The sequence below is a fragment of the Lissotriton helveticus genome, chromosome 2_1 (assembly GCF_964261635.1).
Source record: "Lissotriton helveticus chromosome 2_1, aLisHel1.1, whole genome shotgun sequence".
NCBI lineage: Eukaryota > Metazoa > Chordata > Amphibia > Caudata > Salamandridae > Lissotriton > Lissotriton helveticus.
This window is the reverse complement of record NC_136059.1, coordinates 562,352,412-562,367,942: the sequence shown is the minus strand read 5'-3', so window position 1 is coordinate 562,367,942 and position 15,531 is coordinate 562,352,412. Positions and strand designations below refer to the sequence as shown.

At 48.0% G+C, this 15,531-nt stretch overlaps 1 protein-coding gene across 1 annotated transcript in view; it reads left to right on the top strand.

Moving 5' to 3' along the window:
* Nucleotides 1-8,913: 8,913 nt before the first annotated feature.
* The window catches only part of SV2C (synaptic vesicle glycoprotein 2C), a 703,553-nt gene continuing 696,935 nt past the window's right edge, over nucleotides 8,914-15,531 (top strand). The window contains exon 1 of the mRNA XM_078677323.1: nucleotides 8,914-9,029. The gene's annotated coding sequence lies outside the window, so the exon portion shown is untranslated. The remainder of the gene's footprint in view (nucleotides 9,030-15,531) is intronic.

Here is a 15,531-nt window from a genome sequence, read left to right as displayed (position 1 = left end):
TGTATGGAGGATAAAGGCCCCTACTGTAGCCACGTGTTGGAATATCTTTGTACTTTACAATGTCCTGATTGTAATGGAGGATGTGTGTGTGTCATAAACCTGTGTATAAAAGACGAAGCCTCAGAGAAACTTGTTAGAGCACCTCCCGAAGACACTATGCGAGTGTCCCAAATGACATGCTCTCCTCTTAAGTAATAAACGCTGTTCTTGTTTTCCTGCCTCCAGCGCCCGTCTCTTTATTTGGTAATTATTCAAGATGGAAACGAAGAGTCGCCCTGCACCAACAGCCTGGGCATCGGGTGCGATATGGGCTGACTTTTTAACAATTGGCGTCCCAACGCGGGGTCCATCAGCGACATATGGTCCGGTAAGAGAGGTCCAGACGATGGGGTGAACATCTAAATGATTGGAGTATACCTGCCTTGAGAGGGCCCTCGTCCGGCTGCCGATTGAATGAACTTCACCGATTCCGAAACGGACCTCTCTCAAGTGACCAATTGTCCTGACTGGAATCCCACAGGACTGCTGCGGTAAAAACATGGAGAAAAGAGAACGATCGGGCGCTGGAAAAAAGGAAGGCGAAGAACTGTCCACATGGTCCGGTCCGGGTAAGGTCGTGACACACGACAAATTGCGAAATTGATTGATTGATTGTTTGAAAATACTAGTATTACTTATTGATTGCTTCTGAGAGATTCTCTATTTGCAAACAAGCACAGAGTCGCCATACTCTGTTTAGTCTTTGCAGATAGTGAAGGATAGGTAATGCAGACTTTTGTCCCCATGGTAATCCGTCATACCTATTTTTCTCCCCATTGATTGATTGATTGAATCGAGCATTGAATTGTTCGAAGTTAGTTCTCTTAAGGATCTTCTCTGCCTGCAAACAGGGAAGAATAGGAATATTCTCTCTCCCTTTGCCGATAGTGAAGGGTAGGTAACGCAAACCTTTAACACGTCGTACCTATTTCATTCCTCATTGATTGATTGATTGATTGTCCGAACATTGACTGTTTGGAATTGGTTCTTTTTGGAGGTATTCTCTATTTGCAAACAAGCACAGAGTCGCCATGCTCTGTCTAGTCTTTGCAAATAGTGAAGGGTAGGTAATGCGGACCTTTGTCCCCTGTTGTAATCTGTCATGCCTATCTACTCCCCACTGATTGATACGCCAGTCTCACCCGGACCATTTACTAGAGGAAGGTCATCTGGCCCGACCAGAGAGCACCCCTAGTGAAAAGGACATATACAATAATAACGAAGTGATCACTATACCCTGTTAACAGAAACTTTAGCACGAAACAACCTGGAAAGAAAGGAATGGGAAAATGAAAATCAGTAGGCCACTGATGAACTTTTTATTAAATAACGAACAAAGGAAACGATAACAATACTTAATGATAAAACCTATGACTGTCCTAGAAACAAGAAACGTTCGAAAAAGTCCGTAATAAGAAACCTGAAAATAGTAAGAGAAACCAAGCGTGACATTGCAATGGCCACAAGGTAACGAGGCTTCATCGCCCCTCACTGCCCCAAACATGTCTGTCCCACCGCCTGCCACGCCCAAATAACGGCAAAACTGGGGAAGATACAAGTCAGCAGACATCCGCCCCATTCTGGAAACTTCCAAAGTGCAACAGGGTTGCGGCTACGCCCAGCCGGAAACAACACATATAGGGCGGGTCCTGCTGCCAACCGTCGACAGGAGATCATCACGTAGGGTGTAGCCAGAGGAGAGGCCGAGGCCGAGGCCAACGGGACCCGGCCAGGGGGATTGCTACGACCACCCTGGAGAGTTGCAGGGGAGGGAATGTCTGTGTCCTCGACCCTCCCCTCCCTCTCCCTGTCCGGCCACTATCAACCAGAGGCCGAGGCCGACGGGATCCGGCCGCGGTGGCGGTAACACTGGAGAGTTGCAGGTTGTCCCTCTCTCTCTCCCAGTCATGGCAAGGAGCGTCTGGCCGCCATTAACCAGAGGCCCGGCCCAAAGACGGACGGGACATTTCTCTTCTCTTCCGTAACGGCCGCAACAACACTGGGGGGGGATGTCTTGCACATGCCTCCGACCCCCCCCTCGTCCTCATCGCCTGGTCCGGCCATAACAAATGTCAAGCGAGACGCCGTGGGGTGCACTGGGAGGGAGAGGCGGTGCGTCCAAGCATCTCCCGCCTCCCCAGGTGGAGGCTTCCCAGCTGCACCCTCAGCGCCCCAGGCGCCCGGAAAAGGGTTCTTCCACTGTGGCGATGCTGCAACGCCTCGTCCGGTAGGGTGGAGCCCGTCCGCTCATTTGACCCCGCGATCGCTGGTAGCTGCCGAACTTTCAAAATGGCGATCGACCTGGCAAGAGCGGGCCCAGCATGAAGGAATGGCCCGGTTACTTGTCGACTCCACCACCATAGTTCTCCACAACCTTGAAGATTCTAGAGGAGCCGCGGGAGTCCCCGACCCCCGCAGATACCTCCGATGGGGAATGACTGCCATGATTGCCCACGGAACGATGGAAATATAGCCGCAGGACGTCGGCACTTCCATGCTGTCGCCAGCCTCAGTTTGACTAGAATCCTGCAGACTACAGTTCAGACCAGTTCCGGTGAAAGCACAGTATGACCCGGTAGGAACATTGTCGCCTCCCTCCCCTTTTTGATTGATGGTTCAGACCACCGATCCCTTCTTTTGCCCTTTGACGGAACTTTTGGACGGCCAAAAGAAGCTCTGGGCCAACCACGAGTTAGTAGACATTTAGACTATGCCTGGTTCTGCCTGACTGCACCCAAAATGGCGCCGATGCACATGAAACTCTCAACTCCTTATTGCACCCCGATTGCTCAGCCTTGATGTCATAGGATATGTATGAAGTTTTTAAACATATAGATTGATATAGGATGTGTACTGATTATGAGTTCGGACAATGGATTGATATAGGATGTATACTGTCAGCTCGGACAATGAATTGATATGAGATGGGTACGGGTTATATGTTCGGACAAAGAATTGATATTGGATGGGTACTGGTTATGTGTTCAGACGGTAAATGGACATCAGATGGGTATTAATTGAACATTCGGACAATGAATTGTTGTTAAGTTTGGCGCATCATGATTATTGAAAGTTGGAAGCCCAACACTTATGACACTCGCTCACACTGAAGTCTCGACATGATTTTATTGCGCTTTTCGCACTTTTAGATTATGAAATAAAAGACCACTGACTCCACTAAAGTTTTTATTAATAAAGTATCCCCGCATCTACAGTTCCAGCCTGCTCCGTGGCTGGCCCACGGGGTCGTAGGCCCATATTTATGTACCGACATTCTTATTAAAGGTTTTTGGAAAAAGCAAACGTAGTTGTCACGTGTGAATTAGTAAGTTTCGAATAAATGACCACTGTTTAAGGATTAAAAGGTATAGTACGCAGAGATACTGCAAAAATGAATGGAACAGGTTTTTGTTGTATGTACTTGGCACATTTTTGTACAGCCCAAAGCAACCGCTAAATAAAAGACCCTGGAATTCAGTCTATGCTTTATATGCTACCGGTATCAGAAAAATTGTGCTAAAAATACCCCTAAGTCGCTCCAAATGAGTGCAATCTGGCCTCCCTACATACGATCCGTAATACCCCACTTGGGTGACCTATGCTATCCACCGGCTTCCGATAATCATCTCTCACACACTAAAGGGTTCATCTAGGCTTAAATGCCGAGTTGGCAAGAACTGCGTTCCGGGGAGATAGACCGAGTATGTAGTAAGTAAAAGCCTTTTCGGGTTTATGAGCGCTGATGTGTTCTTAAAATGCTGGCCCCGCCCCCCCCCCCCTTCTTTTTCCTTCTTTCTGCAGGTCACCTTGGAACATCGATTAAGAATACAAAGAAGGAAAATGGTGATCTAACGGACGAAGAAGACGGGAAAAAGGCGTTTGATTATGGTGCCCACGCATTCCGAATAATACCACCAAAAATAATGTGCACACATGATTAAGCACTCCACACTTAACTGAATAGGGAAAAGTTTAGAGTATATTTCGAGGTAAGGTTTACACAAGTATCCTCCGCCGAGAGGACTAGGAATATTGCCAATGCATTCAAAATCTACTGCATCCTTTTTTCGCATCCTCATAGACATGTAACTAAAAGCTGCCTCGTTGTTCTCCAATTGACACCGACTGTTGTCTCAGCCTAGAAACGCACTTGCTAAAAAAAATGACCCGAATAAACCACCGTGAGCATTAGCCCGACCAGGTTAGTTCATGACCAATTGCCCAAGGCGTAAGTGTGTACAATCAAAGCCACCAATAAGGGCAACCGACGGTTAAAAGAGAAGAAAAAGGTAAAAAGAGCTTAGGATGCTAAGAACGCGCAGCATGCAGAAAGGGATAATTTTGGCCAATAACTGTTTCATGTTTTGTCTTGGATTTTTGTAGATAATACATGTATTGTCTCCCCTGTCTGAGTTTGTGTGTACGTGATGCATGAATCTATGTCATCCCTCTGCCTGTGTTTCCGTGTTACTTAACCCCTGTTGTTCTGTGGTGTGCGCGCACTGAACGGTCCATTATTGTACATGTCACTCTCTCTCTCACCCTCTCTCTTCCTCTCCCCATGTCGTACGTGTACCGAATGGACCATTTAGGGTGCGGTCTCTCTCTCTCTCTCTCTCTCTCTCTCTCTCTCTCTCTCTCTCTTTCTCTTTCTCTTTCTCTTTCTCTTTCTCTTTCTCTTTTTCTCTCTCTTTTTTTCTCTTTCCAAAAGCCCCGTTTCCTCTTTTCGTGTATAATGACGTTGTGCCTCTCCGGCACAAAAACATTATTGGATTTTCCTCGAACGCAAAGGTGTTCAGCAAAATTGACCAAGACCAAAACAATTGTGACTTGCCATATTACTACCTCTCCTTTCTGCAAAACGATAAAACCCGAGTTGGTAATAAAGGAAAGGACAGGTAAGACGACGGATGTCCCCTAATCTGGCTTTTTCTAAGGGAACTATAACGTCAATGGCCTTCTGTTTCTCAAGCTCGGTAGGAATACGATCCCAAATGCCCCGATTGTCCCACCCCCCTGCACTTAAAATTGGATGTCCAGAATACCCCACTTCTCCCAATCGACCCCAGCTCCCTGTCCAAAACGTCCCCTTTCCCCCGATTGACCCCATGTTTTACGTCCACCCCCCTTCCCCTTCTTCATGCCGATAATGCCCCACTTACAAGGGTTAGCCGACCCCGAGGGGAAACGTAAGAGTGTCGATACTTGGGTTAAAGGGAAGGGCGAGTCTCTACATAAGGACTCGATTTTGAGATTGATATAATACACTGTGTATAAAGGTCCAATTTCTCTCCACGTACGTCACGAATGAACACCGAACAGAGTTGTGAATTCCATAAGCAATGCACTCCTACAGACTCCATAAATGACAACTTCTGACTGTGACCGATGAACTTATTCCCCACCTACCTAGGATTGGGGACAGAATTGAGATGTATAAATGTCTTCTCCTGCCAGTTTTCTAAAACTTGTTTTCTACCCATTCAAAGATCCAAATTACCGGAGGAGAGGAGCTGGACGTGACGCACGGCCTGGCCACAGATCATGGAACACGTGTAACCGCAACCAAAGGTGGAGCCGCAGAGCAAATGAGACGCGGGACGAGGCATAACGCTCAAACTCAGCAGATGGAGGAATGAAGGGCTGTCTTGAAGCCCTCGACTTGCTGACCCACTCGTGCCTGAAGTCCCCCGTCCCCTTTTGAGTCCGACTGTTGGACTCGCCTGCTCGTTGTCCTTTGCTCCCTTGGTCCCTTGGTATGTTCAAAGATCTGGCCCCGCTCCGCCCTCTCTTCCCTCGATTATTCAACAAACCTTTTTCATATAAACTTTGACTATGGACTGGGATTTTGCCACGGAAAAAGAAAGACACGCAGGTGCCCAGCATGAGGCACCCCTAAGAAAATGAGTTAGGAAACAGGACTGTGATCTAACAGCAGAGGACTGATCGCACCCTGCAACGTGTAAGGATGATTCCGAGCTGGACTTATAGCTCCACCGCCGGTGCTCAAGAGCGCCAACGAAAAGAAAAACGGACTAGCAGAGTCTACCAGTGGTGGCTCGTCGTTGAAAGAGACATTTTCACTAAGGCCCCCTTCCTGAACTTTCTCCCTCAATTCTTGTTGCCTTCAAAAATGTTTTTTTTTGGTCACTTAAGTCTAAAAAAATCTCATGTAGCACTTTTTACTATATGTTGATATCATTGAAAAGAAAGTCAGAACATGAGTCTACAATATGTCGGAACGTTTTTTCCTGATTGCCCTCGACTACGTGTCATGCCAATCTATGAATAACGCAGCGAATGTAAATTCATATGTACCGTATTTCGCCAATTGTATCAACTGCATATGGCTACACGCAATTTGCTAGCATTCGACGAACGTTATTTTCATTGGCCACACATGACTATATGTACACTCCATCAGTTGGGGTAAACACAAATGTACTAGCTATGTTTAAAAGCGGCGACTGTTGAAATTGGCATTATATATACACATAAGCGGCGTTCATTTGTGTTCACTGTACCCCTTGTTGTAAGCAGAACGGATATCGCTAAAGCACTGACTGTGTTATCCCGCTAGCATAGACCCATGCACACACGTACACGACAGCCATTTTAGGTATCATGGTCTCCCAGTTTGCGATCGATCACCAGCGCCCCTTCCCTGACCCTGCAAGCTTCTCCCATGCACCCTGTCTGCCCCCGCTCTCACATGCACAAGTCATGAGCCCTCCCCTCCTGCATGACTCTGTCACTGAGAATCGCACCCCGCGCCTGACCAAACCCCTCCTGTCCCTCCATGAATACCCCTCCTTTGATAACCTCTTCCTCTGAACCTAATCGTCTACATGGACCGCTGGTCATCCCTTAGCCTGAGGATACAGTTTATTGCCCACTACTGTATGCACTCGCCTCTCTTGAAAGGAGCCACTATTGATCATGACCACCCCACCCCCTGAGATTCGATCAGGAGCACACATTCCAACGGAATCAACAGCACACTCGGCTGCATGACAGCCCCCTCCTATTGTATGGAGGATAAAGGCCCCTACTGTAGCCACGTGTTGGAATATCTTTGTACTTTACAATGTCCTGATTGTAATGGAGGATGTGTGTGTGTCATAAACCTGTGTATAAAAGACGAAGCCTCAGAGAAACTTGTTAGAGCACCTCCCGAAGACACTATGCGAGTGTCCCAAATGACATGCTCTCCTCTTGAGTAATAAACGCTGTTCTTGTTTTCCTGCCTCCAGCGCCCGTCTCTTTATTTGGTAATTATTCAAGATGGAAACGAAGAGTCGCCCTGCACCAACAGCCTGGGCATCGGGTGCGATATGGGCTGACTTTTTAACACATGGAGGCCTGGACTCAGGCCCTGACCAAAAGAGCGACTTCTGCGGCCACAGCCTTGCAGTGTGACGAGACCGAAGGCCTGAGACGACACCCATTGCCCATGCTTTGGAAGAGCTCCTGTCCTGATTACTGGCTCTCCTGGATGACCCTGAGCCTGAAGTAGGTGCCCCGGCCCCACCCGATTTCATTTCAAGATGATGTGTCCCTACCTGCTCTAGGGTGTCTGGTGCACTCTGCCTCACTCGGGGTCCATGCTTAGGCAGGAGGCTCCTCCTTACACCCCCTCCCTAGGCTACTTCGATAGGAGAACCCTCCCACCCTTCTTGCTCCCCCCACCCCCAGCTCGTCCCTCTTACCGGCTCGACTACTCGACCATTATATCCTGATGAATGCACGGACACGATTGATCAGTCTGCGGTGCCAGCTCACGGGTGGAGCCATTTGACACAGCCAACCTCCTAACCCACACCCCCCACCCCCTCTCGTTCCCTGTTATAGTGTCTATTTCTTCGGTCCGTCTTGGGGCCCCATCAGATCACCCCTTGGGGACAGCACCAAGCTTGGGGGTCACAAGGGGCGCACTTACGCCCTCCAGCCCAGATCATTCGGCTCTCACCAACCATGTTGTTAACATGCCTCGCCATCACCACCATGTCCAAAGTAGTCCTGGCTACAAGCTTGAGATGACTCCTCTAGGGCGTGGGCGGATTTCTTAATTTCCTGTAACTATACCGCATTTATGAGGTGATTAAGAGCTGCTTACTTTTCACAATTCCATCATTGCTGGTCAGTCCACTCTATGCAGCCTCGAACGCAACAGGCTGGAAGCCCTTATCCTTGCACGACCGCCTTTACTTAAACTCTACCCGAATACACCCAAAATAGTTTACGGATTACCTAAAAGGTGGTTTAAAAACAGTGGGAAATGTATGCATGATAAAAAAAAAAGCTAGTCGTGTGCGTGTCAGTTGCAGAATTTAAAAGAAATCGAAATGGGACAAAGTTTGCAGTGCATAAAACGAGAAAAAATGGAATGCCAGTGTTCTGACAAGCGACAAAGCGCAGCTTGTCTCTTTTGACAGGCTTCCTCTAAAGTGCATGTTATTTTACGTATGATAATTGTTGCTGGGGAGGAGAGGAGACCAACCAAGCAGTAGTCTGTGCTTCCTGGCGAAACGTCTCACGTGCCTGTAGTATTCTCTGATTGCGTTCTGTTTCCATAGTCCCCAGTGGGTGCATTCGTGTGCCTTCGCCGTGCCCGCTCTGGCCTCCACGCCGCAGCCCCCCGGTGACTTCCTCGTCCCAGGGAGTGCTGCCGCTACTGCAGTGTGCGGTGTGAGCGCCGCACCACACCCCTGCAGCTGCTCCTCCTGCCCGGACCCTGCCACCAGCTGCAGGATGCTCACTCCTACTCCCATCCCGGCTATTGATCGCCCGCGCCCCCTCCTGACACCTCACTGAGGAGCAGCCCGCAGACAGGAGAAGGGAGCGCGCACACCTCTGCGGCACCGACAGAGAGGGGACCGGCCCGGGGCGCCTGCAGAGGGGACACGCGCAGGGGGTGGCAGGAGCGCAGCCAGGAGCGCATGGGACTCAGGAGCAGCCGGGCGCCTACTGCAGAGGAGGCTGCGCTGGAGGTAAGGCAGGGAGCGGCAGGCAGCACTGCCCGCGCCAGCTCTGAGGAGAACAATGAGGGAGGCAGGTAGGGCGCCGGCGGGAGGCGCCCGCACAGGCAGGCTCAGACCACCCGTCGCATCCTCGGCAGCCCGCCTCGCCGACTTCACCTTAACTACTTTACATCTCACGGCTGCCGTCGGCAGTACCTGTTAAGTGTTATATGTACCCCTCATACACTTTCCCCCTGTTTATTTAGCCCACTGTCTCCTCGTTTCGGATCTCCCTATCTTTTTACCCCTAACTGGTCTCACACCTTTGCCAGCCCCATATATCATAGTCTCTCTCATCCTTCAGTGCACCACTTACTTTATGTTTGTTTCACCCCCATTATCAGCCTCTTCATCAGCTGCAGTGCTCTTAGTCATCCTTAACTGTTACTGTAACCACTAGTCTACTTAATCTAATGCCGACATATCCGTTTACCCCTTACACAGCTGTCCCTACTGGCTGCAGGGTTTACACTTGTCGAGGGCATCTTACTGCATACATTTAAAATATTACCAACCTGTATTTTTAAACTGTAAATTCTACAAACCGATATGTCCGATGTAACTCCTCAAAGGTGCTGCTTTGCATGTTAGCCCTTACTGGTTGTCCGTTTTACCACTTTTGTTTGGACTGTCCCGTACCTAGGTATTTCTTTTACTCTGTACTTAGATGTCTCTTTTGCCTTGACACTGTCTGTTTTGCCGCTCGCCTGGCTGTCTCACCCATACATGTTGTGCTGCTTTACTCAAGTTTTACTTAAGTATATTTACTATGTAACTATATATATATAACTATATTACTATTCCGAGCAGTTTCTTTTACCTCGTACTTACCCTGCCTCCTTTACCCCGTATAAAGCTGTCACTTTCACCTTCACCGAGCTGTCTTTTTTATCCGTTGGCTAACCGCCAACTCTTTCTGTACTCTTAAACATTCATTCTCTGCACATAAAGCCCTACGGCCCGGTGGAGTACAGGGTACAACTGTCTCAGCCCCCCGTGCCTCTGACAGAGGGTCGTGACAGACGATCACACGCCTTGTCCCCGCCCCACGAAAGAGTAACGGTGTCTGTCAGGGGCGCCTGGAAAAAAAGACGGACAGAGCCGCCTTCAGCACAGGGGGCGAGCGCTGAAGACCCGCCCGGACCATTTTACGTGAGGAAAGAAGAGTGGGGGAGGGTGATCCCAAGGCTAGGTCACCCCGGGCTCCGCCTGACGTCACGGAGCTGCCAGGGAATACCCCGAAGCGTGACACTCCGACAAGGCATAGGCCAGTCTGCCCAAACAACCCCGCCTGTGGCCCGCGCGCTCTTCCTTACACACCAGTGGCGAGTCACCTACCTTCCATTGTGTGCGTAGCGAGAATATGACTACACACAGGCACACATTCAGGCACATAGAAACCAGCCTGTAACCATTCCTGGGTGGGTGTTCCTTCATAACACTCTACGGGTGCCGTCGGGGCCACATAAGCTGCTCTGAAAATGAAGTCCATTTCTAATAATAAAATGAGTTGGAAAATGTTTTTTCTCAATTTAGATATTCAGCAACTTGATCTAAAGATGTGGGCGGAAGCGTATGAAATATTGCTATGCTACCACCCAAGGATCTGGCTTCCAGTTGCATTCCTTTGAAAACGTAATTCACATTTTTGTATTATGCCTGAAGACTGTTTCTGCAGGAAAAGCTGTTTCTGATAGAGTCTGAATAAAATAAATGTATATACTCAACAATTGCATCTCTTTGAGACAGCAAAGGAACACATGGATTCAGTTAGTGACCATAACCATGGGTATTGGGGTGGCACGAAGTTGGGTTGACCTCTTGCTGTTCACCTTGAACGGATGAGCTGAAACGCTGATCATTATCATAACATATCACATCATTTATATATCAGAATAAGACATTGGAGTATAAGAATTATTGTATTTATGTTTGTCCCACTGGAGGTATCTAAAGCGACAAAATATTTCGTGTATACCAACACACCAAGGAACTCCTCCCTTCCAGCAGTAGTGCCGGTCTGTTTTTGAAGCAGCTGCCCGCTCTTTGTGTGGCTTCTGCTAACACAGCTCGCCCATCCCTTTAAAAGCCGCCTAACGTTGTAATGGTGACTTTTGAAAGGAGCCCAACTGTGGGTCATGATATCCCGACCTGATTTCCTGTGCTCGTCCTTCCATATGCTGGGAAGGGGTGGCTCTATCGTTCAGTATTTTCATTTTTTATGATTAAGTTAGGAGTTATTCTTACAAACATCAGGGGCCAGGCTCAGAAAAACCTAGAAAACCACCGTCTAAAATTATGTTTATTAAAAATATCAAAAAATGCGCTGTATACTTCATATCAAGTATTTATCTACATTCCGGCATTTGTGTCCCGCACTCTGGGGGCTTATGCGACTCAAGGGGTATGAGCCACCGTCGGTGTCACCTTTTTCTATCAAATGATGGATATTTCGAATGCTTATTTATTGGCCCAAGTGGGCGATAATGTGATATGAGTTTTCGCTCTCACTTGCGCTATGGTGCCCTCCTAAACTTGTGTATGAGCTCGTGTGAACATCGGGAAACATCATTTACAACGATGTCTTTTCCACGATTGACGTTTTAAACGATCCACTTACCCCGCAAACGTCTCTTCAACGAGGGAGCCTTCAACGACCGTCTTGACCACGAAAAAACGTTCAGCGTGGCTTGGGGGGAGACGTGGTATTCCGTCCAGTCGTGATGGGGGGGCTGGGGGAGGGTTGGGAGGGGGCTGGGGGGGCTGGGGGGGTCTCCCCCCCAAAAAATAACAAGCGAGCGAGCGAGTTAGATAAAAAAAAAAACGCTCTGTGGTATTGATGAAGAAAAAGGAATGACCCTCCCTCAAAGACGTGCAGTGTACGTAAAAAAAAACAGTCCTTTATTTATTTTAGAAGACGTGGGCTGGGGGGGCTGGGGGGGTCTCCCCCCCAAAAAATAACAAGCGAGCGAGCGAGTTAGATAAAAAAAAAAAACGCTCTGTGGTATTGATGAAGAAAAAGGAATGACCCTCCCTCAAAGACGTGCAGTGTACGTAAAAAAAAACAGTCCTTTATTTATTTTAGAAGACGTGGGCTGGGGGGGCTGGGGGGGTCTCCCCCCCAAAAAATAACAAGCGAGCGAGCGAGTTAGATAAAAAAAAAAAACGCTCTGTGGTATTGATGAAGAAAAAGGAATGACCCTCCCTCAAAGACGTGCAGTGTACGTAAAAAAAAACAGTCCTTTATTTATTTTAGAAGACGTGTTTTGACGCTTGTTTCCATGGTAGATGGAAGTAAGGGGCTGCAGGAGAAAGGCGTGCAGGTAAGACGTTCCTACCGTGGTACAATCCTTCGTTGTCAATTCCAGCGTGGTAAAGCCACTTGCGAGGTAAAATTCGCGTGGTAAAGCCATGCGTGGTAACTGAAATCGTGGTATAATCATATATTCGTGAACATCAGTGACTGTCCCGTTCTCATAAATTTGACCGAGATACAGGTTCCTGCCAGCAGTGTGCTGTCTCTCTCAGCCCCATAGCTGCCAGGTCCAACCCCAGAGTTGCAGTAAGTTCCCCGTTTGCCGCAGCTCGGCCTGGCTGCGGCAAGCAGAGAACTTATGCCGCCGCCACCCGTTGTACTTGGCAGAAAGCGAGCAGGCGGGAAACATCATTTACAACGATGTCTTTTCCACGATTGACGTTTTAAACGATCCACTTACCCCGCAAACGTCTCTTCAACGAGGGAGTCTTCAACGACCGTCTTGACCACGAAAAAACGTTCAGCGTGGCTTGGGGGGAGACGTGGTATTCCGTCCAGTCGTGATGGGGGGGCTGGGGGAGGGTTGGGAGGGGGCTGGGGGGGCTGGGGGGGTCTCCCCCCCAAAAAATAACAAGCGAGCGAGCGAGTTAGATAAAAAAAAAAACGCTCTGTGGTATTGATGAAGAAAAAGGAATGACCCTCCCTCAAAGACGTGCAGTGTACGTAAAAAAAAACAGTCCTTTATTTATTTTAGAAGACGTGGGCTGGGGGGGCTGGGGGGGTCTCCCCCCCAAAAAATAACAAGCGAGCGAGCGAGTTAGATAAAAAAAAAAAACGCTCTGTGGTATTGATGAAGAAAAAGGAATGACCCTCCCTCAAAGACGTGCAGTGTACGTAAAAAAAAAACAGTCCTTTATTTATTTTAGAAGACGTGTTTTGACGCTTGTTTCCATGGTAGATGGAAGTAAGGGGCCGAAGGAGAAAGACGTGCAGGTAAGACGTTCCTACCGTGGTACAATCCTTCGTTGTCAATTCCAGCGTGGTAAAGCCACTTGCGAGGTAAAATTCGCGTGGTAAAGCCATGCGTGGTAACTGAAATCGTGGTATAATCATATATTCCGAGCAGGCGGAAAGAGCATGCTGCAGAATCTGGGAAAATCTTTTCAACTAATACAAGTTCCACGCATGGCATTACCACGCGAATTTTACATCGCAAGTGGCTTTACCACGCTGGAATTGACAACGAAGGATTGTACCACGGTAGGAACGTCTTACCTGCACGTCTTTCTCCTGCAGCCCCTTACTTCCATCTACCATGGAAACAAGCGTCAAAACACGTCTTCTAAAATAAATAAAGGACTGTTTTTTTTTACGTACACTGCACGTCTTTGAGGGAGGGTCATTCCTTTTTCTTCATCAATACCACAGAGCGTTTTTTTTTTTATCTAACTCGCTCGCTCGCTTTTTATTTTTTGGGGGGGAGACCCCCCCAGCCCCCCCAGCCCCCGTCTTCTAAAATAAATAAAGGACTGTTTTTTTTTACGTACACTGCACGTCTTTGAGGGAGGGTCATTCCTTTTTCTTCATCAATACCACAGAGCGTTTTTTTTTTTTATCTAACTCGCTCGCTCGCTTTTTATTTTTTGGGGGGGAGACCCCCCCAGCCCCCCCAGCCCACGTCTTCTAAAATAAATAAAGGACTGTTTTTTTTTACGTACACTGCACGTCTTTGAGGGAGGGTCATTCCTTTTTCTTCATCAATACCACAGAGCGTTTTTTTTTTTATCTAACTCGCTCGCTCGCTTTTTATTTTTTGGGGGGGAGACCCCCCCAGCCCCCCCAGCCCCCTCCCAACCCTCCCCCAGCCCCCCCATCACGACTGGACGGAATACCACGTCTCCCCCCAAGCCACGCTGAACGTTTTTTCGTGGTCAAGACGGTCGTTGAAGGCTCCCTCGTTGAAGAGACGTTTGCGGGGTAAGTGGATCGTTTAAAACGTCAATCGTGGAAAAGACATCGTTGTAAATGATGTTTCCCTATTCGGCCACAATATGAGAAAGCCACCAGAGCAGCGGGGCTGAGTCATTCTGAAGCTGTCATTTGACAACTCTGTGTGGACTAACAGACCGAGGCGAATGCAGGCTGGCAGGGGAAGGGAAATCTCATTACGAGAACCCGCGTGCGTCAGGGGAGCCCCGCTGATTGATAGCGTCCCCTGCGTCGACGCAGACTGCGTTAGGAGTGGACGTGACCACGTCGGGGTGCGGAGTACGTGGTTCACGTCGGAGGGCGCAGAGCGCAAAATATCTGATATCTGAGAGCCTTGCATCTATCACCTAATGTGTATTTGAGACACTAGCCCACATGTAAAAAAATCCTGCAGCAGGAACTTTGGGGCATATTATCAAGGGGGTTTATCACCGCTTTTTTGGCTTTAAAAGCCAAGAAAGCGGAGATAAAATTATCTCCCTATTACCTGGCTGTTAGCGACAGCTAGTAGGAGATAGCGACCATCTTGGGCCCCACTTTGCATGTCAGTGATATTTATCACTAATGACATGCAAAGTGGGCGTGCCAAGATGTTAGCGACTGGAAACAGTCGCTAACATCGCTATCTCCTATTACCAACTTTTGGAGATATTAGCGCGAATATCTCCAAAAGCTAACACCTGCCCTGAGCAGTTCTTAGCCATGTTATCCAATGGGAGGTGGATAACATGGCTAAGAGCATTAGCTCGGTAATGCATGAATATCGCTGACTTTTCAGCGATATTCATGCATTGCGGCCGTTTTTTATCGCATTTGCGATAAACCTTGGTAATACCAAGGTTTATCTGCGATAAAAATCGCCGCAGCTCAGCTGTAAATTTTTGTCTCTAACCAAGCAATAGCGATAATTATCGCTATTGCTTGGTAATATGCCCCTCTGAGACATAGAGCCAAGTGAACAGCCATTTAGTTGTATATCTTCCTACTATTTGTTTTGGATCACGGAACAAATTAATATTAATTAATTAATTAATTAATATTAATAATTGCAGAAGTCCTTAAAAGAAGTGGAACTCAGCCTTAGCTTAAAATAGCAACATCTTTGATAGATATATGCTGTCCATTTCCAAAGCGCTTAGAGACCGTTGGTGATAACGCCCGATACAAATATAAATAAATTACAAAATTACAAATTTCTTGTTTAGAGCTTCAGATAAACGTGGCACT